Below are 27753 nucleotides of genomic sequence, written 5' to 3'. Positions count from 1 at the left end.
TCATTGCAAAGCGAGGCTTTCGATTCTCCCAGCATTGATGCCTTCAGGTGGCACGTGCGGGTTTATTCACCAATCGCCTTCATGCAAAAAGTTCACGCACACGTGGCGCCTGAGGTAGAACGGATGTTCCACATCCGCCCCCGCCAAGGCCGTGAATGGTGGCACTGGCTAAAACTCCCAGGGCTGGTCCTATCGTAGATAAACATAAATACTCTATGTGGAATGTGGACGGAGAAACGGCGCTGCGTTAGCTCAATTGGTAAGAGCATCGCACGCGCAATGTGTAGACGGGTTCGTATCCCACCTGCGGCCAGTTGTTTTTCATCCACTTGCATTTCCATTTATTTATCAATTCCTTAATTCAATTAAGAACCCCGGAAAATTCCCATATGCTGCTATCCATTGCGTTTGTTGGCTTCCTATCATTTCTTTAATTCAATTAGTAACTACAATCTCCCCTATGTTAATTGTCCTATATATATATATATATATATATATAGATATATATATATATATATATATGGTGTTTCAACGAACACTAAGAAAATTTAAAGGTTGCTTGTGGGGGATAGCTCAATTCTAGTTTATGAGCCGGTCTACTCGAAGCGGCGGACACCACTTGCACACAAAATTAAAATGCAAAATGGCCTCATCAACAAGATTTCACTAACTTTTTAGCTAATTATCTTATGACCCATATTGCAATTCACAAATTCAAGCAGTAGAGTTCGCCACGCGGATACCCTTGGAACGAATTCTCAGGACGACACCAGTTTCGAGATAAAAAATCCCGAACTTTGCGGAGAAATGCACTGGCGTTCCAGTTAATTTGTTAACAAAACGTCGTTGCATGCGCTGAAGCACACAACTAGCTTTAACGCCAATGCATTTCTCCGCAAAGTTCGGGACTTTTTATCTCGAAATTGGTGTCATTCGCAAATTCGTTCCAAGTGGATCCGCCTTGCGAACTCTATGACTATAATTTGTGAATTTCTATATGGGCCGTATTGTAATGAATTAAAAACTTAATTAGTGAATATTTATCGATTTTCGATTTGGCATATCAATTTTTTGTGCAAGTATTGTCCGCCGTTTCGTGTAAACCAGCTCATGATCTAGAATTGCGATATCTGCCACAGGTAACTTTTAAAGATTTTTTTTGAAAGTGTTCGCTGAAACACCCAGTATATACCGATGCAACGTCTTTTGGGCCCGTATTCAGAAGCAGATCTCACGCTGGGGAGTTGTTCGTAAGAGGAAATGCCAGCCAATCCAGAGGCCGGACATGTTACCGAAGGCGGCCAGCGAGTAGTAAAGATCGCTCAGGAATGAAATATTTTGTGAAGTCGCGGCTCCTAAAGAAAGCTAGAACGGATGCTGTCGCAGAATGTAAGTGTGACGTTCCGTCACACTTAATTTATTCCGCGCCAGGAACGCGGCCCGACGGCCGTGAACACAGCACCGTAGAAGACCGGCACGAGAGTCATAAACGAACGGGCACGATTCGCAGCGCAGCTAACGAGCGCGGCGCATCACGCAACGCGCACTATAGCGCGAGACCTCCCCGCCTCCTCGCCGGCCACGCGCAGCCCCTGGCGCCTCTCAAATTGCGCCCGCAGTGAGGAGTTGAGCCCGCGGCACACGTATACACAGGCACGCGAAATTTTTTCGCCCATTAGCCGGGAGGCTAGCGCGAAAACAGTCGGCGCGATATCGGGTGTGCAATTTAGACGGGCTGCAGGCGTCGCCATTAAGCAGGCTTCACTGTCAGCGCTCCCTGATCCAGGCTTCCTTGCACATCCCCCGCGCGGTGCGGCACGTGCCACCAGGCTCATCCTAGCTCACTCCCCTGTGCGCTGCAAGTTGGCGCGATGCAACAGGACGACACATCCGGCGCCGATTTCGGCCCAGCTTACAGTCTTTTAACCTTTTTAACTGTGTACTGTTATTAAGACAAACTCGTTTGTTAATAGACACAATTAATTAATTAATTAATTAATAAAGAATCAGTGCGTTCGGAGGTTGACGTGTGGTGGCCAAAGACGACGCAGAATGGAGACGTCGCGTTTGTAGCCGGCGCAAAATTAGCCACTATGAGTGCGGCGAGAAGGTATTGGATCGAGAGCGAGTCAACGAGCCTGACAAATAATTCGTGCGCGTCCACTTGATCATGCGGAGAGGGAGGGGGAACGAAGGGGGGGGGGGGCTTAAACGAGTGCCAGGCAGATTGCGTGTATACGGCTGGATCATCGCAACACACAGTCTTTTAAATAGACATGTTACGTTAGGCGTGTGTTCCGTCATTACTTTCGTACCTTCTCCATCGAACCGCAGCCTCCACCCCCTGCCTACATTTTTCGTACAGAAGTAGAAGTTAAGCGCTTTGGCGATACGAACTAACGTTCTGCGAGTGATGGACGTCACAAGGATTGATACAATTCAAGAAAAGACAAAGTAATTTTATTCGTTTTGTACGTATGCAAACGCTGCTTTCATTCAAGTGCGTAATCAGTTCGCGCAGGGACAGCGTATTCGCCACAGTTGTCGGAGCGCAAGTCGATACTGTACTCCACGGCCTCGCCCATTCTTATACCTATGGACATGTGTATTGAGCTGGAGCGCTTTGTTTCTAATACAAGTAACCAGCTTTCAAAAGACAGATGTTGCAGTATTTGCACTTTATCTACACGAGAGATGGTGCCCCGACAGAGGCAACGGTGGAAACTTTCACTGGGCCAGCTGACGCTCGCAAATTCTTCGAAAATACTAAACATTCAAAGTGTACATTTATAGCAAAATTCTGGCGAGTATATCTACAGGATTTCTCCAAACTGAGCACGCTTAAGGCTGTTCACTGAGATATGCGCGTAACTTCGACGAACAAGCACTTCAGTTCGGAGTGCGCAATACGTTCACAAACACGAGGCATCCCGTGTCCTTATGTGTTATACGAGACTCGAAATGCGCCAATTTCACTACCGCAGCTATACCAAGCTTCCGCCAACGCTCGTCCGCACTCTGCGCGGTAATTAGTCCGCGCTAAACCTTCTCCTTCTTTTTTTTTTTTTTTTTGCATTGCAACGCAACGTCTCTTCCGAACCGTGGCGAACGTGGTTAAAGCACGAACACCGAAATTCCATCAAAACCGCATCCGTCCACAGGAACTGAAATGTCCTCATGCGCATAAAAGTGCATCTGCACCCCGGAGAAAAATCAGGAATTCATGCCGCACCCTCGGTCTAGGCAGAACGCTGCTATTCCCGGTTTTCAGTTGTTCCCCACGTTTACCGACGCTTTCGTGACGCGCTTGAAACTTCGATCGGAGCCTCCGCCAACATTTTACCCGCCCTCTCTTTCTCCTGATGGCTTCATCAGCCAAAGGAGCAGCCGTCGTCGCTGTACATCGCGTTAGAAGGGAGGAGCCGTGGAATTGAAGTGAGGGGGGACTCGTGTTGCAGGGCAGGCCCGCGAGAGCGTGTGCGGAAGCGTAGACGACGTACACGCGAATCCGCTGCGCCTACGTGGCTCGTTTGCGCAGTAGGCGCCGAGACAGGACCAAACACCGTATCTCAAGTAGGTACCAATTAGGAGTAGTTCGTCTTGTGTTTGCCAGGAGAGTGCCTCTCTTCCTGAGTATAGCTGCGCGCAGTAAAAGAGAGCCCCAGTGGCCAAGGGGATCGCGAGAGTGAAGCGCAAAATAGTGAGCATTGAAGATAGGCAGATGTATGCGGGTGAGGGCAAAACCTGTGACGCGAACCCGTATATTCAAAACGGAACGTCGCTGTGGCGACACAAGCGCGCAAAGAGCGGCGGGTCGCCAATGATTAATTAGCGAGAACTTTGGACCGAATCTTCTTGAGCCAAATGAGAGCCCATAGTAGGAAAGCCTTCATTATTTTACTAGACTTTGCTGCATCGGGGACGAATGCGGAGAGATGTGCTGCACGCGTGCGCACATTAATTGTTCCGCTCAAATCTGCCCAGTGCAGTCCAGTGGTGCAGCCATGTAACATGGTTCGCGACACTTATGCAGCGTAGCAAGTCGAAGTGCTGCCCTGCGAGCAGCACTTCAATTCATCGATCAGGAAACGCTCCAGCAATAGTTTATTCATACTAGCGATTCTAACGCAGCCCCACCCCCTTTCCTCCCCGCTGTCCCATTCAGAGTTCCCTCTCTGCATTACGTCATAGATCCCACGAATAACTTGTCGCAGACATAATACAGTGTTTACCATCGGGCAGTTGAGAAAGGCCACGGCATCCTTTCAATGGCTGCCAAGTCACTGCGGTGTCGTATGAGATGACCAAGCAGATGCAGCCACACGATCTGCCTATGACAGAGTTGACTGCGCTGCTATGCCCATGTAAAGCGCAGATGCAGGAGGAATCCTCTGCGCGCTTGCACGCGAGCTTAACATTAGCCCAACAGAATGTGGCGGACTTGACAAACTAGCGCCTTTGTTCCCTGAATCCCCAACTAAAGCTCCGCCTTCCACAGGGCTTACAACAACGTGACGTAACTGTCGTGGTAAGCAATCTGTCATGTGTAATATGGAGTAGCATTCACTATTGCCTACTCCTTTTTCATGGGAATGTCCAGAAGGTAACGTTTGTGGATGCAACGAGACTATTTCGCTCCTTCTGTCCTCGCTTCAGCGCACAAAGAAAAGCGCTGTGCACCACGCTCGAAAAGCTTGACAACCATGCACTTTCAGTCAGTCCTAATTGCTCCAAATGAGCTAGTGTGTGTTTTAAAAGCATCGGGACTGAATGAATAAGCGATGCCGTTATCAGTAGTCTTCTCGGTGCTCGTGCGAACATATTTTATTGATGTCTTATCTTCTTTTCTCGTATTTTCTAGTGTTTATCTTTCTCAAGTGCAGAGTAGTGATCCGGACAGTTAATCTGGCTAATCTATATATCTGCCTTTCATCTCTTATTTTCTCTCTCTCTCGCAAGCTAGCAGTGCAAGAAATATCTACGCTGGGAAGGCGGGACACGGGAGGTCTTGATGAGCTGAGCTACCGCGTCGGGCAGAAGAGAACAGCAAATGAATAAAGGGCTGGGTGAGCCAATTTATTTAAAACGTACGGAACAGATTATTATGCAAACGAAGAAACATATACTGAGCGTGCACGGCTCTCGTGGAGCCGTGCGCTCGGATAACATATATCGTATCGAATCCTTCTGACCACCAGGTACCGCAGCAGCGAAGAAGCGATGGAATAAAAACAGGGTAAACCGGAGAGTCATGGTCGTTCTGGAACCACGGTTGCGTTAAAATCTGTGAGGTATCAATTTACATTCGCTGCTGCAGACTATAACCCCCCGCCTGCACCAACCAACCAAATAATCGCTTATATATAACGTCACGTCAGTGTGCTTCTTGTTTTAAGCTGCGTGTTGAATGGGGCTTTCTCGCTCACTGCGTTTTATGAATGTTGCCATTCAAGAGCTGGCTCTCAAAACACGAACGAGGGTGCTATGAGTGGAACCTGACAGGATCTCGAACAGCGTGTCCCATTCGCCGTCGCATAATCGTTTTTTTGGAGAGATACACGAGTAGTTGACGGTCTCTCGCAACCATGTCCTTTCACTCGCATCATAGCCGGTCTTCCACAAAGAGACAGCTCACCCGCAACGCGACTGAAGAATAGGTTTCGAAGATAACGATATTTTTTTGTTTTCAAATTCGTTCTTCCATTCTGTGCCCTGAGTGTCTTTTATATAGTCTTTCGCTGCCTATTGTGTTCGAAGTTTACTTACATATATTTATACAGATTCAGATTGATATGCCATTGGATATGTTACTTTATGGGCGAGGTTCTGCGAGAACTCGATTTGTAACCCTGCTATTGCAACATATAAACATTTTATGTGCCTGCTGAAGCGCATGTTGCTTACGCCATGAAAAAAATAAAGGGAAGCCAAGCATAAGTTCAAGAGAGGATTACACCTTACGTCAATGCTGAAATTTTCTGTACCCTGAATGGTGGCCAAGAAGGAACTTCGAAATCAAAACAATTCAAGCTAAATTTAACGTAGTTCATGGCATTGGGCAGACGGTGATATATATTGTCAACTTTTTTAAAGGATGAGACACCACTTATTACCAAGGCACTATGAACGGTCACAATGCTTGTCAGAAAGAGCCTTGGAAATTCCTTACTGAGGCAACGCGAAGGTGGCAATGCGCACTTATGATAAAATTCCTAATTTTCCCCAGCTGACGTGCCAAAACCACTTTCTGATTATGAGGCACGCCGTAGTGGAGGACTCCGGAAATTTCGACCACCTGGGGGTCTTTAACGTGCACCTAAATCTAAGTACACGGGTATTTTCGCATTTCGCCCCCATCGAAATGCGGCCGCCGTGGCCGGGATTCGATCCCGCGACCTCGTGCTCAGCAGCCCAACACCATAGCCACTGAGCAACCACGGCGGGTACAAAGAAAACGAGACATATACATATATGCATATATAAGGAATAGCGCATGCCGTGTAAATAACGCCAAATTATATTTGCACAATATGTACAAGTTGCTAGTCACAAAATCTTCCAGCCAAGAAATACATTTGTGAAGCAGGCAGCATCGGTGAGCGATAAATGATGAGAGCAGAGAGCCGACGAGATGATCATCTCTAACGTTGCTTCCGTCACTTGACGTCAGACGCATACGGCTCACACGTAAATAGCGATGAGACAAACGTAAGGGAAATTACAAAGGCGAACGCGATTGTCGAAGAGGCGGTGACATCTGCTTAAGTATCCCCCCCCCCCATTTCATGCTTCTCTTATAAAAATATGCAGATCCAGTCCACGCTGCAATCTGAGAAGCACCTTGCACTTGACGTCCTGACAGTTTTTAAAGCGCACTTATACCTCAGTACAACACAAATGGCGCACGCTCTTTCTGTATTGGCATTGCTATTTGCCGTTTTGATTACACACACACACACACACACACACACACACACACACACACACACACACACACACACACACACACACACACACACACACACACACACACACACACACACACATATATATATATATATATATATATATATATATATACATACATACATACATACATACATACATACATACATACATACATACATACATACATAAGATCACGCAGTGACCAACTTCAAGTCAGTCACTCGGATTCTAACCTGGTAACCCGCGCCGCGCTCGTTATTAACCCCTTTTCACGCGATCCCGTGGGTGCAGCCATGCTTGATGACGTGGTTACGCGTCCATTGCTTGCCTCAGCTGTCTCCATTGCCTCTGTGTTGACAATGGATGTACATGACGCCGGTGTGGCTCTGCGGGGCTCTGTTTCGGCGGATATTGTAGACGGTAACTAGGTGGACGACACACGAAGCTTCTACTGCAGCTTCAAAGAACACATACGCGCTTTCAGAGCTCATTACGCTTTGTCCAAACAACGCGAGCGGAATACGTTGCCTGTAATAAAGGCAGGACTAAAGATGTATTCCAAGCAAAACTTCCCGCTTATGAATTCAATCAGTATCAGTATGTATAGCTCTTCGTTCTTTATTTAGCAAATACTTGTATTCAGCGTCTTGTCACGTTTCTGACTGAGTAAATTTCACCGGGCGCTCATTATCTGATTGTTTATTTTCTGCCTGATCGTTCGCACGTGTTCTTGCTGGGCATACGGCTTGTAACGTACATGTTCTGTACGTTGTAATAGCTTGTAGGAAATACGTATTATCGCTAATCACTCGCTTACTGTGCGGTCCGTTACAAAACGTTCAGCTTCAAATATTAGTGTGCTGTCGTCGCCGTCACCCATGCTTCGGCGCATTCTGATGTGCGCCCGTTCATTTATTCTTGACACGTTAGCGATAGAGCGGGCGGAAATTTTAATGTGTGAGTTTGGGTGGATGTGTGTAGATAACGTGAGATAAACTTGCTATATGTCAAGAATTGGCACTACTCTTTTTGCCAAAGTAAAACCGGCGGTACTCAATCGTGCGAACCTTCCCGGGGTTGAAGTCCTTTCCTTGGAGGTTGGCGCTACAACGTTGGCGGAGGAGTGAATTTTTTTTTTTATTCCCGAGGCTGAAGCTGTGCATCGCGGAGAGCCGGCAATACAGGCCGTTCTCATGTAGCAGCGGTCTGTGAACTTGGACACACAGATTCATTCCATTCCTTAATATGGCAATCACAATTTTTGCAGCCAACTACTGCACACGCCTTCGCTCCACCGCTCCGTATTTTGCAGCATGAATGGAACACGGCGCGTTAGCGAAAACCCAGCTGCATTTTCGACAGCTGATCGCACTGTAGTCATCGCACTGTAGCAGGGCGGAAGAGGTAATGGCTTCGTATTCGTGCGCTTTCGCTGAGGCAACGTGCGGCACACCGCCCAAAGCGCCATCTCGTTTCTCTAGAGCAAACTGCTTCGCGAAAAGTGTCAATAAAAAGCCCGCATATGCGGTCAATTATGCTGCTGTACTTGCAGGGTATATAACTAAATAACTTCCAAGTCATTCCCCAAGGCTCGCCGTATAAACGTGTCGATGCCACTTGCATGGTTCTTCTCTATTCAAGGCGGAGCACTTTAAAGGACACTTTTCGCGCTCATGCACCGACTTAAATGCGAAATGCAATATGTAGGGTATTATTAGAGAGAGAGAGAGCGCAAAAGTTTCAGGGTCCCAGATGCTCATATCTTCTTCGGACTTCTCACCCTGACCATCACACCGACGGAATGGTTTTGCGGAGGATGTAGCAGCAATGTACTTGCACAAGAGCCTACAGAGCGCCCAGCGAAACTCATTATATCACTTGTATGGCAGCGAGCTTTGAAAAATGCTTTGCGGTCATAACTGTATGTTAAGCATTCAGTGTGCGCAGTGCATAATTAAAGGCGCTCGTCTCGGAAAGAATTCTCGAAAAGTATAACGAAAACAGAAGAATAAATAAGGAGGGGCTCCTTTATTCTAGAGTGCTTAATTATTCGAACAGTGGGTGCGTAAAGCTCTAAAACAAAGTGTACCTTTTGCATCGGGAGTCTGCCTCGATACGGAGGGTAGACAGGAACGTTAACCAAATTGAAACCCATTCCGCACGACAGTCGAATTAGTCACGCAGGATAAATTTTGCGCGAATTCTCCAGATTATTGCGCAAAGCAAAACTGACAGTCATCGCTCGCTTACCGTAAAAAAGCCCATTTCTTGGCTCTTATTTTTATAGACGCTTCCGAGTGTGAAGAGGTTTTACTAGAACTGTAAAATAACCAAAAAATTAAGATGATGTTTTTGTACGAAAGCCTGAATGAGCGGTAGCAAGAAAAACTGCTAATTGGTTGCAGTATAGAAACAGATCTCTGTTGCCGCAAGAAACGAGTATTCCAGTGGACGTGGTGACTTTTTTTCTTCTTCCTTTTATTCCTTTTACGAAACTGTCGCCCCTTGAACAATTCTTTCTCAACAGTAAACCTAGTGTAACATCAAGAGGTATTGCAGAATCAAAATGGGTGGGCCGTTGCACCTTTGCGATTGCTATAGTGCGCTGAGCCGTTGTTTATGCCACTGTACAGCGGTGATTGCCAAGATTTGGAATCTTTTGAATTACTGAAATGATCAAAAATTCATTTCATATTGATGACGGCTAGTATATTAATTGCATCAGCAACAATTAAGAATATTTGAAAATAAGAAATTGAGCTAAGGAGAGTGAACGAGGTTATCATTCATTCAGAGGCACTCTGGAACTTTCGTGAAGTGCCGAAGATGCAGCTGCAGATGGCAGACAGCTCCTCTAATGCACATGCAACACGGACCTCGTTCCCTCTCTTTAGCTCAGTTTCTTATTTTCAAATATTTTCTCGCAAATTCATGTTGATACCCAGTGCATTGCGGCACGTTTGTCTGACCGATAAAACAAAAATGTGCTTTTTGCTTAAATTTTGCTGGGGCAATATTACTCGCAGCACGGCTCTCAGAATGGCCGGGCAACATCATTTGCAGCAAACATTCCTAGTAATGAGCGCGGTGTTTTTAAGTGTCGTGTGGAATGGCAGTGGCGGTATTGGGCAGAGGAAATGCTGGGTAACGTGTGCGAATTTCGTGCGCAGCAAGACGCACGGCGAGGCTCACATTTCCGCTCTTATGGATGAGGTTAGCGTACACATAAATTTTAACTTTTTACAACTCTGCTAAAAGGCGCCCCTCTGGGACATCCACCGTGGGAAAGTCACAGCGGAAAAGAATTGGAGCAGTAGCGTTAAATTGTCCCGGCTATGACACTCAAAAGCTAGCACAAGAGGATGGCAGCAGAGAGAGTGCTAGAGAGAAACGCTGTGGTGACTCGGTGCGTGACTGTGGCGTTAAATTGTGCTGCTGTTGCGACAAAGTCGCGGGTTCGATTTACAGGCGCGGCAGCTGCATTCCAGTAGAGGAGGAGAGCGAAAAACACTCGTGTACGTACATTTAGCTGTACGCTAAAGATCCCTAGGTTGTCAAGATTAATCCGGACTCCATCCGCTACACGCCATCCCCCATATCCCTCACGGCATGCATCACTGTGTAGTTTAGGGGACATCAAACCACACAAGTTCATATTTTCTAACAGAAAAAAAAGAACAAAGCAAAAAATAAGAAAGGGTACACATGCACGCAACACGAGTTATAATTGAAGACAAACTAGAAGGCGGAAAAAATACTCCGACGATTACGATACTCCCTAATGCGAAACTTGAGCGCAGCTCTATAAATGTTTTCGCGCTACTTTAGCTGGCGCGGACAATCTGTCTCGTGCGGCACATTCATACTTTTATCCATTCATCTTCATCCTTTCATGCATTTAGTCATGCCTTTAAGCTTTTTTACATGTATAACTAATTTTACATCATTCATTGCACTACATTTGCCATTTGTGTGTATTGACAGTTCTTTATGCACTATAGGCTTGTATACTGACAATTGTTTTCATTTATTTAAATTTTTCTATGTTGTATTTCTTGCCATTGTGTTTGTTTCTTTTACCTAGCTTGCTCATCTTTAATATTTCCAGTATTATTGCTAACCGAGGGCCCCGTTGCCGTCTTTGACTTTGGGACCCTCGTCAGTATATTTTCTCTTACCCATTTGCCATCGATGAATAGACGACGGCGTGCTACTCTGGCGCCATCTCGTAGCGGTCGTCGCTGCAGAGCTCCTCCCCCCCTCCCCCGTCTGGCGCGGCGCTACACTTCTCACGGTTTCGCCACACCCTCCTCCTTCGCTTTCCTCCTCGCACTGTCTTCGATATCCCCTTCTTTCATCCTCCGCTGAGCCCCGCGTTCGCTCTTTCATCCTTCGATATGCACGTTTGCTCAGTTACGCCGAGGGAGGACGCCGAGGGACGATTCCGACGCGAAACGTAGGAACGGGTGCGTAAGAGCTGCGCTCTAAAAAGTACGAAGACGAAACGAAAAACCTGCGCACGATTAATCGAAACGCCACTGCAGCCATGTCACGTGCGAGTAAACAGAGCGGTTGACGTATGCTATCTCCTCATTGCGCAGTATGGCAAGGCTGACTGATCCAAACGCGGACCCTGCCAGCAATAATATGCCAAGCTTGTCGGTAGGTGGCAGCCGTCTTTTGCACGGTCTGCGGGAAATGGCGGAACTAACGGCCGTGACAGCCCTCAGCCTGTTCTCATCGCATGACCTTGTGTGGGCCATGCCGACAGATGGTGACGAAGATCCAGATTAAGAGCGCTTGCTTTAAACGCAGGTGCGAGAGGTTTAATATCCGATGTGCATCTGTCAACAAGCGCGCTTCTTCATCATTGCGCGTGTACAAAATACCCCAGTCATCTAAATATGAAGTCCACACTCACTAAAGTGCAAGGGTACGTTCGGAGGGGTCCCATTAGATAAACTGCTCTTATGTCCTTGCAATCGCATTTGTGAACGCATTCTTGTCTGTCCTTTATTGGCCTCGAGGGCCGCCACTGGATACACCGGCGGCACTATCGCTATTACGTATAAAGTGACATCTCGTGACTCGCATTCCCGCCTTTGCGCATTTGCCGCCGCCAACGCAGCTCCCTCGCTGGGCGTTGAAGGTTTGATTGTAGTGTTGTCGACAAGGAGTTTGTTGCCCGCTCTTACAGCATGATTTACTGCTTGACGCCTCAGTGCCGGAAGTATTCGACCGAGCCCAGTGTGAATTTTCGCGTCTACCACAAAACGAAGCGCCATCTACAGCGAGATGCTTGGCTGATAATGTCACTGAAAAATAATATGGTGATCGTAAGAGCCGAGCGAGCGATGCACACAGGGCTCGTGTCGTGCTCGCTTTATACATCACTCAAAATATCCTGGGCCGAGAAGCATGCGACTTGTGAAAGTGACACGATGGAAGAGCAGGTACAGGAGGCAAAAATATAAGCGGTTGAAGTTTCACGTATTATAATAGACCAGTGATAAATCATCGTCCCGCGATAATTCTGGCGAAAGTGGCAAGCCGCACTTCTCGCGACGAATGGTATGAATAGTACTGTTATTGCAGCAGAAGTGCGTATAACTACTTTTATGAAAGATCAGGCGAACCAATGTGAAAGTATCAGGTTGCTCGCTGGCTAAAAACCTCTGCTGCCCTACACATCAGACTGGAATGCACGCGCTAGGTTGTTTTGAAGCCGAGACGCCATACATAGAACGCTTCAAACATGCAAACACTCGGAATTAACCATGGCTGAACCGCTGGAGATGCCGAACACTTCGCCGTCGGTATCAAGTGATGTCGCTTTGTACGTCACGGATCGATTCCCGCAGATGGTGCCACGGTATGTCCTCGAGGCCAATACGAATGGCCGAAACTTATAGAACCATATTCGCTGTACACCTGAAACTTGAGGAAGCGGAAACACATTACATGCATTTCGTATTCCTGTTTCTTCGGCGCACGTCAGGGGCAAGCAAAAAATAAATAAATGAATATTGATGATTATGATAATGATTGGAGTTTTTTTTATAAAGATGTAGCCAAAGGGGGCTAAAAATATATTCTTTGTTTTGAAAAAAAATGATGGCAGGCGCCTGTTACAACAGAGAGTGCACCAGGACCACACGTAACGTAGTACGTATCCCAGGTATGCATAATGCGAAATAACATTAAAATATCTTACTAATTTCGTATTGCTTAACGCTGAAGCGATACAATCAGGTGCAACACACGAAGAAGCTCACGAAAATCACACCAGTAGATAACAGTGATAGGATGCCACCCTGCCACAGTGCAATTTATTTCGCATTAATAAGTTGAAGCTACTTGCAAGGCGGTGTGACTGTAGTCTTTAAGCATGGGATCAACGCTCTACAACTTGAGCGAAGAAGTATCTGCACACTTTTAACCTTGTTGCTAGTTATGTATTGTGCGCCTCGCACACTGAAGCAATCGAAAGAACGTAAAAACCTCAGTAGAAAGCAAACATTCCATTGAAACGTTCAGCACAAGCACCCTTAATTCCATATGCTGCGTATACTTTCTGCAGAAATGACATTGAATCGCTGTCAGTCCCGTAGGAGTACTACGGAAAAGATATGAGACTAGTAGATGGCCTAGGCAAGCATACGAGAGCGTAGGCAAAGACAGAGGACCTAAATTTGATAAAAATTGCATCTCTACTCGGTGAAGTAGTAAAACAAGCCTATAAATGATGAGCACGTACTTAAGAACGTCAGCACTCACTGTCTTCTTTCCTCGCTTAAACTGCTGATATTTCATAGTATAGCTTTCCTGCGCGCCGTTAGTCCGGCTGCAGTAGGCGCAACGATTTTCTCTTCAGACGTAATCACCAGTTTTTCTTTAATTACGTACTCCTAATTCCGCACAAGGAAAATTAATGCGTCACTACTTTAGCTCGCAGAATGAGCATTTTGGGGGGTTGCGATGTCAGCGTCAGCAGAAAGGTACCAGGCCAGTGTGCGCAAAACGCCCTTTCTACACATTAGGTCGCGTCACTTTACACATTACCATTTTCACTCTGGTATAAAAATAATTACCTCCGCTTCTTTCTTATCGGCTGAGTGGTAGTATATCGCAGAAACTAAGCTATTCAGCCAAAACATAAAAAACCACTCATGAAAGTGCTGTTTGGTGGTATGAGTATATATGACTGAACTCAGGAAACCATGGCAAAGAACTGAGCGATAAATCTCACTGCTTAGCAATCAAGTTTTCATCGTGACACTTATATCCTAGGAAATAAAATATTTGTAGAAACAACAAAACGTATTTAATGTAATAGCACATGAAAACTTTGTTACAACAAAGTTGGAACGACTGCGCAGAGAATGGCCAATAATAAAAAAAAATCCTTTACGTTAGGGCGGCTCCCAGCAGCCCGCTTTTTCGTATGCGCTATCTCTTAATAGGCAATGATAACTACAAAGATTGCTATTTTCTCATAATTGCAAGAATATTCACATTTCGTGGGTGTAGAGAGATGATTAAAAGAAAGACTGTGCAGAAAACATGAGCGAATAAGTGTAAGCTTAGTGACAAGATTACGCTTACGTTTATAGAAAGCGTAAGCGAATAGCCGAACGCTTCAAAAACAAAAAGCTATTTCCTTTATTAAACGAATGATGCGCTTGATGACGTATATTTGTTACGGTGAGGAGATAGGTATATTTAGGCAGCGCTTGTTGTGCCATTGCGTAATACCGTACTGTAATACATTAACAAGCCTTCAACCATCGCATCTGCAACGGCATAGCGTAGGTGGCGCTTCACACACAAGCCGATTCAACATATGCGTGTTGTCTCCAGCGGCGCGAGCGCTGGCGTGAAAGGCAACTGCCATTATTTCTCTCTCGCTGGAGCAATGTCCCGCAGCTGCCACGAAGGGAGAGAGCGGCGGGAGAAGAGGAGGGCTGCTGTTCCTGCGCGCTGCAGTGGAAACATCAGACTCCCTTTGCATCTGCGCCTTTGTATCGGAGGTGAAAGTCCGACCGCCGACCACCAACTACCGACCACGAAAACGGCCGAAAGAGACAAAGAAAGCTTTCTGCGTACTGAGCAACAGAAAGCTGTATCGCGAGTTTTTATTGCTTGCCCCACAATTTCCTCATTCACACAAAGAGAGGGAGGTTAGCAAGAGTAAAATCCCTGCAGCGGGCTCGCTCCTGTTGTTGTTGTTGTTGTAGCCTGTGGCACGTGTGGCTCCTACCCACGATGGGGGATTGGCCAAGAAATCAGCCTCGTCTATAAGTAACTCGCTCCTGCCACAGCCAGCGGTAGCACAAAACTAGGACACACATACGCACATAGAGGCACACAAATACACTCTCTTGTCCTATATGCTGTACGATTTCCGCGACTCACTCAGCAGGAAATATATTCACCACTGGTAGATTTAAAAAACAACGGCTGTCCGGTCATTGTGCCTCTATGGGAGCACAAAAGAGCACCTCTCAACGCTTGTGCGGTTCATAAAGCAAATAAACTTGACGTTCCGACTTCACCAGAGCCCTCTTTTTTTTACCCTTCTTATTTCGCTTACGTCTCACGCAACATCCCCGAGAGGACAAGAGGAATGCTCGACCACACGATCGGGATGCTTCCTCTTTGACAGAGAACACTACGCTGCAGAAAATACAACGGCCTTGTCTATCGTCTATATACCACGTCGCGCGATGACAATACACCACGTTACAGCGCAAGTAGATAAAGAGATGACTAAGAAGTAGTGAAAGAATGCTGCAATTGAAAAGAAGCCTTATAAAAAAAAACACGAGAGGAGCGTGATCGGAGGGACTTCCCGGTATTCTTTTTTTTCTTTGAGCGCTTCTGCTGCAGCGGGAAGACGACGGCGAACCATTGGCGTCTGTACGGTGTGTCCGTGATTGATTTATTGGGTCCTTCGTCGGAGTGTTCTCCAGCGAAACGTTGTCAGACGGATCAGAACAAGCGCGGACGGCATGCCCCTTCGTTGTAACGCCCTTGGACGAAGGAGCGCCGGCATCTCGATGTCCTTTCGATTAGTTCGCCTTTCAGTCCGTCCATGGAGCGTCTCGCTCTGTCGCTGTCTCGCGTGTAAGTGCCTTGCCAGCGTGCCTCCTCCTCACCCTATACCCTTCTTCATCTACCCCTGCGCACACACCATTGTATTGCGCTCTTGGCGTTTCTGCTCTCTCTTTGTCCCGTCTCGTTAAAGGCCGTGTGCAAATGCAGTGTTGCAGACTGCTGTTCACGAATGGTGGCGTCCACATGCGTCTGCACTAGTCGGAATGTTGTCGAGGTTGTGAGGCTTCGCAGACTCCGTCTATCTATCTACCGCAAAGCACCAATTCTTCAAGGCCCACGGGGGCATTTTCCGCAATTCATGTGCATTCAATTATAACCGTGGCCTCTTACTAAAAAAAAAAAATAGAGAAAGTCCGAATAAACAAAACAAAAAGTAAGACAGAAAAAAACACACCAGTAAATACGTTTGCATGCCTAAAGATGACTCCTACTTTGCATACATGTCCACCTTTTGCGTCTTGTGGTTCCTGAAAGACACTTCAGCAACTGATACTGGAGTGTCCTGCATTCCCTGCGCAGTGCACGTCGCTATGATGAGGGACTATCCTCTTCTTAGCCTGCGGTGTACGACTCTCGATGAATGCCTGTACCCCAGTGGCTGGGCATCTTGACGCGACCAGACTCATCGCGCCCTCATTACTTTTATAGAGGAAACTCACACAGCTTCCCTATTGCAGCATTTTATAGCGTAAGCTGTTGAGCTCATTCCGATAGCCGTTTAGGTTGGCGATGGTGTCCGCGGCCGCCGGTGTCCATCGCAGACGCCGCCACGAATGAGAAAAAAAATTGCCCAGTTCCCGCCGGCACCAAACCCTGTCCCTCTAAGCGGGAATCAGCTATTCTACCACTGCGCCACGCCAGCGCTCGCTAGCTTGCAGCCGACACATGACCTATACAAGCGTCCTAGCGCGCGAGGAGTCAAGCGATGTAAGACGCGCCGCGTAGTGTCGATACGTGCACACTTTGCATTGCAGTTGGATATTATTAACCCAGGTGGCACGCCATGTGGCAGTTGTATAGGTAGCCGTAGCACTAGCTGGTGGTTAGGGCGTGATCTTTGATACAGAGGCCATCGGAGCGCAAACCATACTCGAAGCTGAAGAGGTTGCCATCGCTCAAGGCACCAACATGCCGGTACATGTTATATAGTGTCGGATTCAATGACAGCCATTAAAAATTACCGCACACGATGTGTTAGTCGCGCAGCCCTGCAAAAACTATGAGAGCCAGAGGCGACCATCACACTTCTCTGGGTCCCAAGCCACGAAGGAAACCCGGGTAATGAAGCTGCCCACCCAGCCACCCGCTCGCACATGAACCGGGGTAGGGGCAGCTCGCCCGGGTGCCCATGAAGAGGCCTTAAAAAGCTATGGGGACAGGCTTAGACAACAGCGCCAGGAGTGATGCGCTCATCTACCTCCATGTAACACTCTGGAACGATACTAAGCCGTCGTCATCCGGAGGGCTCAGACACAGTGTTCTGACTACCCGCACGCTGGCGGCATTCTCAAAGATGACAGCGCGTCCGGTTGCACGCATTGTTGCTTGATGGTGGCAGGGCAGGAGCATATAACGTTAGGGTGCACCCGTAACCCATCCCAGGTGACCTCATGCGATCGGCCCCCTCTATGGAGGTCTGGGAGCGCGTGTTCCGAACTTAAAACCATCTACTCCAAGCCAGGCTGGCAGAGTGGGTGGCGAAAGTTGCGGCCTCATGAGCCCCGACCTAGCCCTCCCTGTGGCCCTGCCCCCCTCCTCCCATTTCGGCTACAATAATGTTGCTACCAGCACCGCCAGCAGTACAAGGTAGATCGAGAAGTTTTCAGGGAGAAAAGATTAAGGAAATGAATACAAAAATGCTAGAATCAAAAACATGCATATTAGTACCTGATTAAATCTGCTAGGCTAGGTTACTTTTGTCACTGTCCCGTTTCAAAGGGGATGTCAATTACTTATCATCATCATCATCATCATTAGCATCATATCGTGCCACTTGTCACATGATGTGAGATGCGTGCCGCGTAGCGTCGATATGCGCAAACTTTGCATTGCAGTTGCGTTGTATTCCACTAGGTGTAGCAGTTGCACGTAGCAGTTGCACGTAGCATTTGCATGCTGCATACAGCTGGACGTGATTAACTCAAGCAGGCTAGGGAATGCCAATAAATGATCATCATCATCAGCAGCAGCATCATATCATGCCACGTGTCAATGGATGTGACATGTGCGCCGCGTGGTCCCTATACCAGTGTTTACTCTTCGCTACACGTTACCCATGGCGCCTCCTTGAAAGGTACGAACAGCTACTGAAGAAGCAAATCATAGAGCTACACGCGGGGCTGTAACCAGGCAACGTCGGACTCAACAGACCGCTGTAGAGAGAGCAGCACAATCCGCAGCTCGCCGTCGACGCCTTGAGGACTGCTCAATTCATTCTCGTGAAAACGACGCAAAGAGACCCCACCGCGAAGACCCTCTAGTGCGTGGTGCCGAAATTGGAGCTCCTATGGAGCCGCATCTCACTGTGACTGTGCTGCGTGTGCCGCTCAGGCCTGTGTCATTTTTTATTTATTGCGATAGCAATTATATGGAAACTCCAGGCGCATTTCTGACATCGTCGTCATCGTCGCCATCGCCGCAAGGGTGCGTATAAAGTCCAAGGACGATAAAATCGTCGCCCCGCGCCATATACTGTATGTGCGAGTGAAAGCCTGCGAGGGTGAATCGGGGATCTCGGCTCAATGTTACGCATTCAAGCGGGGAAAGCGGGGAGGAAGCGCGCCGTCTTCCGTCGGGCGCAAAGCTCCGAGGGGAGGCTAGGGAGCTGGGGGCACATTCTACTCCGGGCCGCTGTCTATGGAAAGCCATCTGCGACGGGGACAGAGTCCACCGCGCAATGCGCTTTCGCGTCTTAGTGCGCTTTGATGCGAGACGCAGTGTGAAGGTCAATTCGCTCGCTGCTGCTGCCGCGCTTCCTCATTCCAGCGTTTTGATGTCGATTTTCTGAGGTCGTTGAGTCAGATGCGTTCATGTTTGCTCGTGCGCGCGTGACCCCATGCTTGTTAATTTAGTTAGTATGCCTATGTTTACAAGTTTATACGTCCGATAAAACGACTATCCTTACTTCGTATAGCTAACCGTCCACTAATCTACTGTCGCAATCGATGCTTCGCCTTTCGGGTGAAACTGCGACTTCTTTATTTTGGCGACTGACGAGACCTCGGACATCATTCCTTCTATTTCTTGCCATCCTCTAAGTAAAAAAAGTGACGTGCAGTCACTTTTTCTGTTTCTATTGCCGTACATTATACTTTGTCACTGATCTACTTAGTCTTCTTTTTTAGTGCAGCTTGTCCGTGTGTGCCGTCCTTATTCGACTCCAAATAACCAACCAGCCCAGAATTTCACATTAGAAAATATTGAAAATAAAGACAAAGTCATTTTCGTCGGCATATCCGGTCTTTGCGTTATATGTAACAAGCAAAATGAGTCTTATGAAGCGCAATATCGCAGTGAGACAAAAAATTCCACGCGACTGTTGTGGGCCGCATACGTTTTTCATGAACTGAAAAAAGAAATAAAAAATGACAAACGTTTAACTGTTAGACCCGTCTTTTAATTTGACGTCGGTATAGCCACCAGCGCTTCCGGCGTGATTTTGACGTATGTTGCAAATTTGTGTTAGTGCCATCGTCACTTTTGCAACCATGTTAAGGTCATATATTTCCGGAAGGATAAGTGGGAAACATGTTATGCATTTTATATGTGCGAAAATATGAGCACAATAGCTTAGACGTCCAATATAACATTCGAAATGCCTGCTAATGAAACTCGGTTTCCCGCCTCTTTGTTCTTAAGCGATAAAATATTTGCTTCGGACTATCACTGGCTATATCAGGGGACGCGCATCGAACACTTCATTTTAACGCCAGTTTTCATTTATGCATTTGTGTGTGCAACAACGAAATATGTCCCCTGTCGCCGAGAGAAATCCTACGGCCGCTGCCACTGGCAATTTTTCAGTTCCGGATTTCCTAAATGTTTCGATAACCACACGGCAACCCGTCTTCCGAAAGCAGCATCGACTCGCAGCATACTAAGGAATGCTACAAAATCTCTTATGTCAGAGATCTAGAGCATACAGGAACGAAGTATGGATCACGCCGTTCATATCATGACTTCAATGCATTCCGTTGCTACGCTAGGGGTTTAAATTAAACTGAGGGATGACTTATTCCTGCTGGAGACGTGTATTTCAGATTTCGGGATGGCCGGCCCTAAAGAAGCTTACACAATTCTTTTACACTTAACATAAACAACGACAACAACACGCGAAACGAGAAACGATCTAAGATTCGCTAACAGAGTGCTCAAAAATAGAGACTATAATATTGAAAAGAAAAGCTTCATCCGGAACGTGCCACGACATTCAACTCGGAAACTCCAAGCGCGCGTATACGTCGCTTACACAACACGTATACAACGCATATAGCTCGCCAACGCGTATACGTCGAAGCGATAGAAGCATGCAAGAGGTGAGATAACTTGTCTAGTCTTCTACCCCCTGTGCGCTTTCGTCTTTGTTGTCGGGATTTTATTTTGTCGCAAATTATATTCCGCACGCGAAATAAAGTTCGACAGCACAACACAGAAGGGGCCTTGCGCGACGTCTGTACACAATAAAGTATTTCTCGGGGTGCCTGTTTATATTTTCTCTCTGCTCGACTCCCCCATCAACAGACGTATAAACTGCATGGACGGGAATGACAAGGCAGTAGGGAAGGATCCGCGCAGATATCAAACACGCCTAGTGATCCTTTCGCGCTTGAATCTTTAATCACAGATCACGGCAGCACGCCACAACACGGGCCACGAAGAGGGTGTCGGCTGGCTCGTGTTTCATTAAACATGCATTCGACGCGCTAATCTGTACGCCTTCCTTTATCGGAGCTGCTTTCGTGAGTATTTCTTCGGAGCACGTCCTTTCTTTTTCTCCCCGTTTCGGGCGAGCACACGGTAAACGCCAATTAGGAACGACAGCTAGGTTCCCTTCTTTAGGGCTTATTTTTTGCGAACCAGTTTCTGGCCTGTCATGACCTAATTTTCAGAGGTGTCCTCTTTCCGGACAAAACAAACAAGTTCGGAGAAAGCGAACCTACGTTGACGGAGCTCGCCTGCAGGATCAGGAACGGACAACGCGGATTCGAAGCGATCTCGCTCTGTTTGGGCTTGGGGGGTTATCGCAGCTACACACGTGGCCTCAATTCTTTCCTTGCACAACGGAGGCTGAGCTTGAACGCTGAAGCGGTACACTGTTGTCGTCTTTCACTTTAAACAGCTCCATTTATTTTCTTCGTGATTACACCCAGCTTTCTTGTCTTCTAGGTAACTTATAATTATTTTGCAAATGAGCACCTATGGAGCCGTTCTCTGAGCATATCCACCAACGCCTATCGAGTGATTCCGCAGCCGCACAACGGCGTCTGAAATGAATCACATAAGCTCAATCAATCTTGTCGTCCCATATTACATCGGCTACGGAGCAACAAGACCGAACGTTTCACTTTAATACTGTAGCACACTACGAGCCACGGTTTAGCGCGCACGCGCGCAGGCACAAAACGTGCTTGCGTTCGTGCGCAGACAATGAATTAAATATGTGAGGACGCCCCACAATGATTACTTTGTCACTTATGGCATCTTCAAGGGTGCATTTCTACAGCGAATGTATGCCTCTACCGTTCAAGAAAATTTTCGTGTCGTTGGCGTGGTAAGCAAAAAACTCCCCACACGTGGGTCGATCCCGGAGCTAGTGCAATGCCAGACCGACCTGCGGCGGATATGAAGCACACGCTAAGCACTCCCCATACGCGGGCCGATCCCGAAGAAAGTGCAAAGAGGGCTAACCCGCGGCGGAGATGAAGCAGGCGGTAAGCACTCCCCATACGTGGGCCGATCCCGAAGGCAGTGCAATGGCGGCGCGACGCGCGGTGGAGGTGAAGCAGGCGGTAAGCACTCCCCATACGTGGGCCGATCCCGAAGGAAGTGCAATGGCGGCGCGACGCGCGGTGGAGGTGAAGCAGGCGGTAAGCACTCCCCATACGTGGGCAGATCCCGAAGGCAGTGCAATGTCGGCGCGACGCGCGCTGGAGGTGAAGCTGGCGGTAAGCACTCCCCATACGTGGGCCGATCCCGAAGGCAGTGCAATGTCGGCGCGACGCGCGGTGGAGGTGAAGCAGGTGGTAAGCACTCCCCATACGTGGGCCGAACCCGAAGGCAGTGCAATGCCGGCGCGACGCGCGGTGGAGGTGAAGCAGGCGGTAAGCACTCCCCATACGTGGGCCGATCCCGAAGGCAGCGCAATGGCGGCGCGACGCGCGGTGGAGGTGAAGCAAGCGGTAAGCACTCCGCATGCGTGGGCCGATCCCGAAGGCAGTGCAATGGCGGCACGACGCGCGGTGGAGGTGCAGTTCGCCATTAAGGGGCCCACATACACAGCTTCCCTGGTCATTCTTCTTCACAAAGTGAAAGGGCACTATCTTTTTTGTGTGTGTGTATGAAAGGCTTCATAAACACAGCACGGCGTTAAAAACAAAGTAGAAAAAAGAAATAATATTAGCGGAAGAAATAATGCCGGCGTTGAAGTTAACAATGCTCGAATATTGCCGCGCTAAGAGGTCAGGATTCTGATTCAGCACACAGCCTTATTTTGCCGCTCAAAAAGGAACACACACAAAAAAAGACGGCGAAAGGACGGCTTAAACCAAAGCGATTTTATCTCTTGTTTCTTTGACCGAAATGGGAAACATCGTCATAGATCGCTGTGACCCAGAGCTCTGTTTCGGTAACACGAACATGTAAGCAATGCCTGCAGTTTTCCGATGCATTTAGTGCGCCAAAGAGAAAGGCATAATGAGCTCGCCCCCCCCCCCCCCTCTCTACAGAGAACGGGGCTCCGAATTTCCGAATCTAAAATTGTAGTCCTAGGCTACGACACATGCCGTGTGCCAAAGCGAATGGAAAGAGTCTGTCTCGATGCAAGTTCGCGCTGTGGAATCTACGCGCTATAGTCGTAAAGCAATGCATTCGACATCCCCTGCTTTTTACGGTCACTTATTTACGACGGCAGCCAGAGGCTGCAACGATTAAGTTTATATCGGGTGATTTCAGTTCATATACCCAAGGGTCGTCAGCTCAGTTTCAGTTCTATTACCTTTTGTGCGTGCGAGTAATGCTAGCTGAAGATAGTGGGATGCGGAAGCAGTAAAGAACGCGGTAATCGCCCGTCGGTTTTCGCTAATGCATTCAGTGAAGAAATCGCTCTCCAGGGACATGGCCGCTTTACTGCTGCAGGACAGTTTTGCGTGTGATTTAGAAAAGCGATGCGCGACGTGGGGGGGGGGGGGGTAGCAGGTAGCGTCTGCGTAATATTCTGGAACCTTGAATTTCAGTATGCGTACCAAGTTCAAAAAGAAGTTCGAGATGCCTAAGCGAACGCGGCCCGTGTCTAGGATACTGTGTAACACACATCGTGTAGCAAAAAAAATAAAATAAATAAAAGCTAACTAAATACAAAATATAGAAAGGGCGCTCCTATTTTAGTCATTTTTTTCCTGCCCTAATTATCGTGTTATGCAAGTGGGAGCGAGCGCCAGCGCTGCAGTGCCGGTAAGCACCACCAAAGCGTTTGTTGTCGATGAGAAGGTCTCAAGGTCGCCCAACGAAACTCGCCAGAAGAGGATTCGGTTATTAGCGACACTCTAAAATATCTCTCCCATGAATGCAGATATATATGTAAAGTCGTAACGTAAGAAGCCAACAAACAGACTCAGACTCGAAGCAGAGCATAGGGGATATTACTTGGACTTGTAAAATTAATGGAAATAAATGTGGATGAAAAAACAACTAGCCGCAGGTGGGGAACAAACCCAGGTCTTCGCATTACGCGTGCGATGCTCTAACCACCTGACCTACCACGGCGCCATTTTCCAATCCAATTTCTCGGGTTTTTATGTTTATGTTTATGTTTACTGAGCGATCATGACATCTTGCATTTTACACTTACAACAACACAACAAAAAACATACCGACAGCGAAAAAAGTTCCGAGATTATAAAAAAGCTAACTATCAAGCCATCAACAGAGAACTATGCATATTTCTAGACACTTTCCTACCACTTTATCTGCAACGCTCCATAGAAACTAACTGGTCTATCTTCAAAAATAAAATAAGTGAGCTTATCACCAAACACGTACCCCTTCGATCCGTCTATGCTAACAATAAAGCACCATGGTACAGCACATATCTTAATCGGTTATCGAACAGGAAAAAACGTTTATTCCGTACAGCGAAACATTCCTCAAAACAGACACATTGGCTAGCATATAAACACGCAGCAATTTCATATATTAAAGCCCTAAGGTCAGTCAAATTTTCATTCCTTAATTGTACACTTCCAAATTTATTGAAGACTAATCCAAAACGCTTCTGGGAAGCCATACGAGGAAACAACCATAAAACTGGAATCTCATTGCTAACAACTTCTGGGGACCCAGTACCTGACCTATTGTGTTCTACCGTGCTTAACAATACCTTCACTGAGTCATTCTCATCACCTCAGACCCCTGATCCGATGCCCGAGATAAAATCAACTAACTACCATTTCATGGATCCCATCGTTTTCGACGCAACTGGTATCAAAGCCATAGTACAAAACTTAAAACCTAAAGCATCATGTGGGGTAGATGAAATTAACACTATATTCTTACAAAACACAGCTGAATACTGTTCAATCCTACTAGAATGCATTTACTCACAATCTTACAACTCTGGCACCTTACCGTATGATTGGAAAATTGGCAAAGTAATCCCCATTCACAAAACCGGACCAACCCATGATCCACACAACTACAGACCTATTTCACTTACCTCTGTACCATGCAAAGTTATGGAGCATATAATATACACACATCTGGTTAATTTTCTTGAAAATAACAACTTCTTCACAGTTATGCAGCATGGATTCCGTAAAAACTTCTCTTGTGATACTCAGCTTATCCTCTTCACTAATGCCCTACATGCCAATTTAGATTCTGGTTTTTTAACAGATTGTATATTTCTCGACTTCTCTAAAGCATTTGACAAAGTGAACCATGCATTGCTTCTTCATAAATTAGGCGTTCTAAACATCGACCCCTCTGTAATTAATTGGATTCGCGCGTTTCTGACATCACGTGTTCAATATGTAACCACTAATGACGCTAACTCACCTTTAGCCCCAGTTGACTCCGGCGTCCCGCAAGGGTCTGTGCTCGGTCCTTTATTATTCCTAATTTATATTAATGACTTGCCCACTCACGTTTCCTCGAACATTTGTCTTTTTGCGGATGACTGCGTCTTGTATCGTAAAATAACTAATTCTTCAGATATTCTACTAATTCAGGAGGATCTCAATAACATAAATGAGTGGTGTCGTACATGGCGCATGGAATTAAACATTAGAAAGTGTAAGACTATGAGGATTTCTCGTACTAACGTCATCTGCCCCACCTATACGCTAAATAACATCCCACTAGAATGTGTAACGTCATATCGATACTTGGGGGTTCACATTGCCAGCAATCTATCCTGGAAAACTCACATTGATCACATAACATCTAAGGCCACTCGCACGCTGGGATACTTTCGTCGAAAATTTTCTCAAGCACCATCATCACTAAAACTCTTATTGTACACAACTTACATTCGCCCACAACTAGAGTACGCGTCATCAGTATGGGACCCCGGTCATGACACCCTCATACACTCTCTAGAGGCAATACAGAATCGATCAGCCCGTTTCATTCTCACCAACTACCAAAGAACTGCGAGTGTCACTAACATGAAAGCTCTCCTTCACCTCCCGCTGTTATCAACCCGTAGAAAACTATCTCGCATATGTCTTTTCCATAAAATCTACTACCATAACAGATATTTACGCTCTATCTTTGTCCAACCACCACCATACATTTCATCTCGCATAGACCACCGCCAAAAGGTAAACATTCCGCACTGCAACACCGTCGGCTTTTCATACTCATTTCTTCCCCAAACGAGCAAAGATTGGAATAACTTACCCGCATTACTTACAAGCATTATTGACACCAATAACTTTAAAAGCACACTTCAAAGCTTCATGTTATAAATAATTGTTGCGTTTGCTTGTTCTGTATAATAACTGCTTTTATGCCATTGTTTAACATTATTGCTTGTATTTTTATATCGTATGTTCTTTCCTTTCTTTATTTTGTTCCGCCATGTATTTTTGCCACGCTCACAAGTTTCTATTTACCATTCTTGTTTTGTATACGATGTTTTTTGCCATGTTGTTTGCCTTCCCTCCTTATTTTGTGATTGCCTCTGTATTTACTTACTTTGCCCCTCCCCTCTGCAATGTACAACCGTACCTTGAGGGTAGGATAAATAAATAAATAAATAAATAAAAATCTCCTAGAAGCAAAAACTGGGAGTATTAGCCAGCGCCACCACTCACGGCGGCCTCGACGACGGATGTGGAACAGCTTTTCTGCCGCAGGCGGCACGTGTACGTGTATACAGGGTGTTCCAGCTAACTTTAGCCAGCGTTTAACAATATGCAAATGCCAATTAGCTAGACAGAACAAAGGTTATGTTGTTTGCCGTCGCTAGACGATACACAAACTAATTTTTCATTCCGCCTAATTAGACAATTATTCTTAATTAATTAATAAACTTCTCGAATACTATAATTAGATGAAAAGTGTCAATGAGAAAATTGTAGAGCGACATGAAAAACTCCCGATACAGCTTTATGCTCCTCAATACGTGCTACATAAAAGTGTTTTTCTGAGCGTGAAAGAAGCCCGCGAATACAGGCACAGTGCCTCGAGCGGCCAGTCCTGCGGCAAATTGCAGTACAAGTGAGCCCCATGGCTCACATGGGAAATGAATTCACAAGAGCTCATTTCCATTTAAAGAAACAAGAAAAACAAGGAAAAAAAACATTTCTGCCTTTTTGAAACAGTGCAGCCTTCTATTTGGCACTTCAGTCTCACTTGTTTGTCATGCATGAGTTCTCGTACATCACTTCCCGTCCGAGGGATGTATCGACGTAGTGTCCCCATTTCTTCCCTAAAAATTTCGCACACATTTATATTTCGCGACATTTATTCAATCCCGAAATTCACCTAAGAGTGGATGAATATAAAGGGTTTTACAGTATCGGGGAAAAAATATTGTTTCCATAAAATATACTCATTTTGGTTTGTTGAAAGAAAGAGAAAGGAAGAGAAAAGGAAGAAAAAGGAAAATCCAGAAAGCTGGAACTTTAGAGAGCGAAGCTTCTAGCATTTACAGTTTCTCACTGAATGCGGAAATTTTTTTCCTATTTATTTCAGAAAAATAAAGAAACGGACACTGGTATTTCCTAGGCCTGTTCGACGTAGCATAAAAAACACGAAATAAAAAAAAAATTACGAAGATAGTTGATGCCAATAACAAGGATGGCTGTGTGGCCTAAGCTGGGGTGATGGTCAGCGGTGGGGATCATAAAATAAATAATGGAGCAAAAATATACATAAAAGAGACACGATTATAACCTTCCCACAAAGCACAGATTCGCAGGAATTTGGTCTGATGGGGTGGAGCGGATCTATGCCTAAAGTAATGCC

Source organism: Dermacentor variabilis, chromosome 1 (genome assembly GCF_050947875.1).
Source record: "Dermacentor variabilis isolate Ectoservices chromosome 1, ASM5094787v1, whole genome shotgun sequence".
Lineage (NCBI taxonomy): Eukaryota > Metazoa > Arthropoda > Arachnida > Ixodida > Ixodidae > Dermacentor > Dermacentor variabilis.
The sequence above is the reverse complement of the archived record's forward strand: the minus strand, read 5'-3'. Positions refer to the sequence as shown.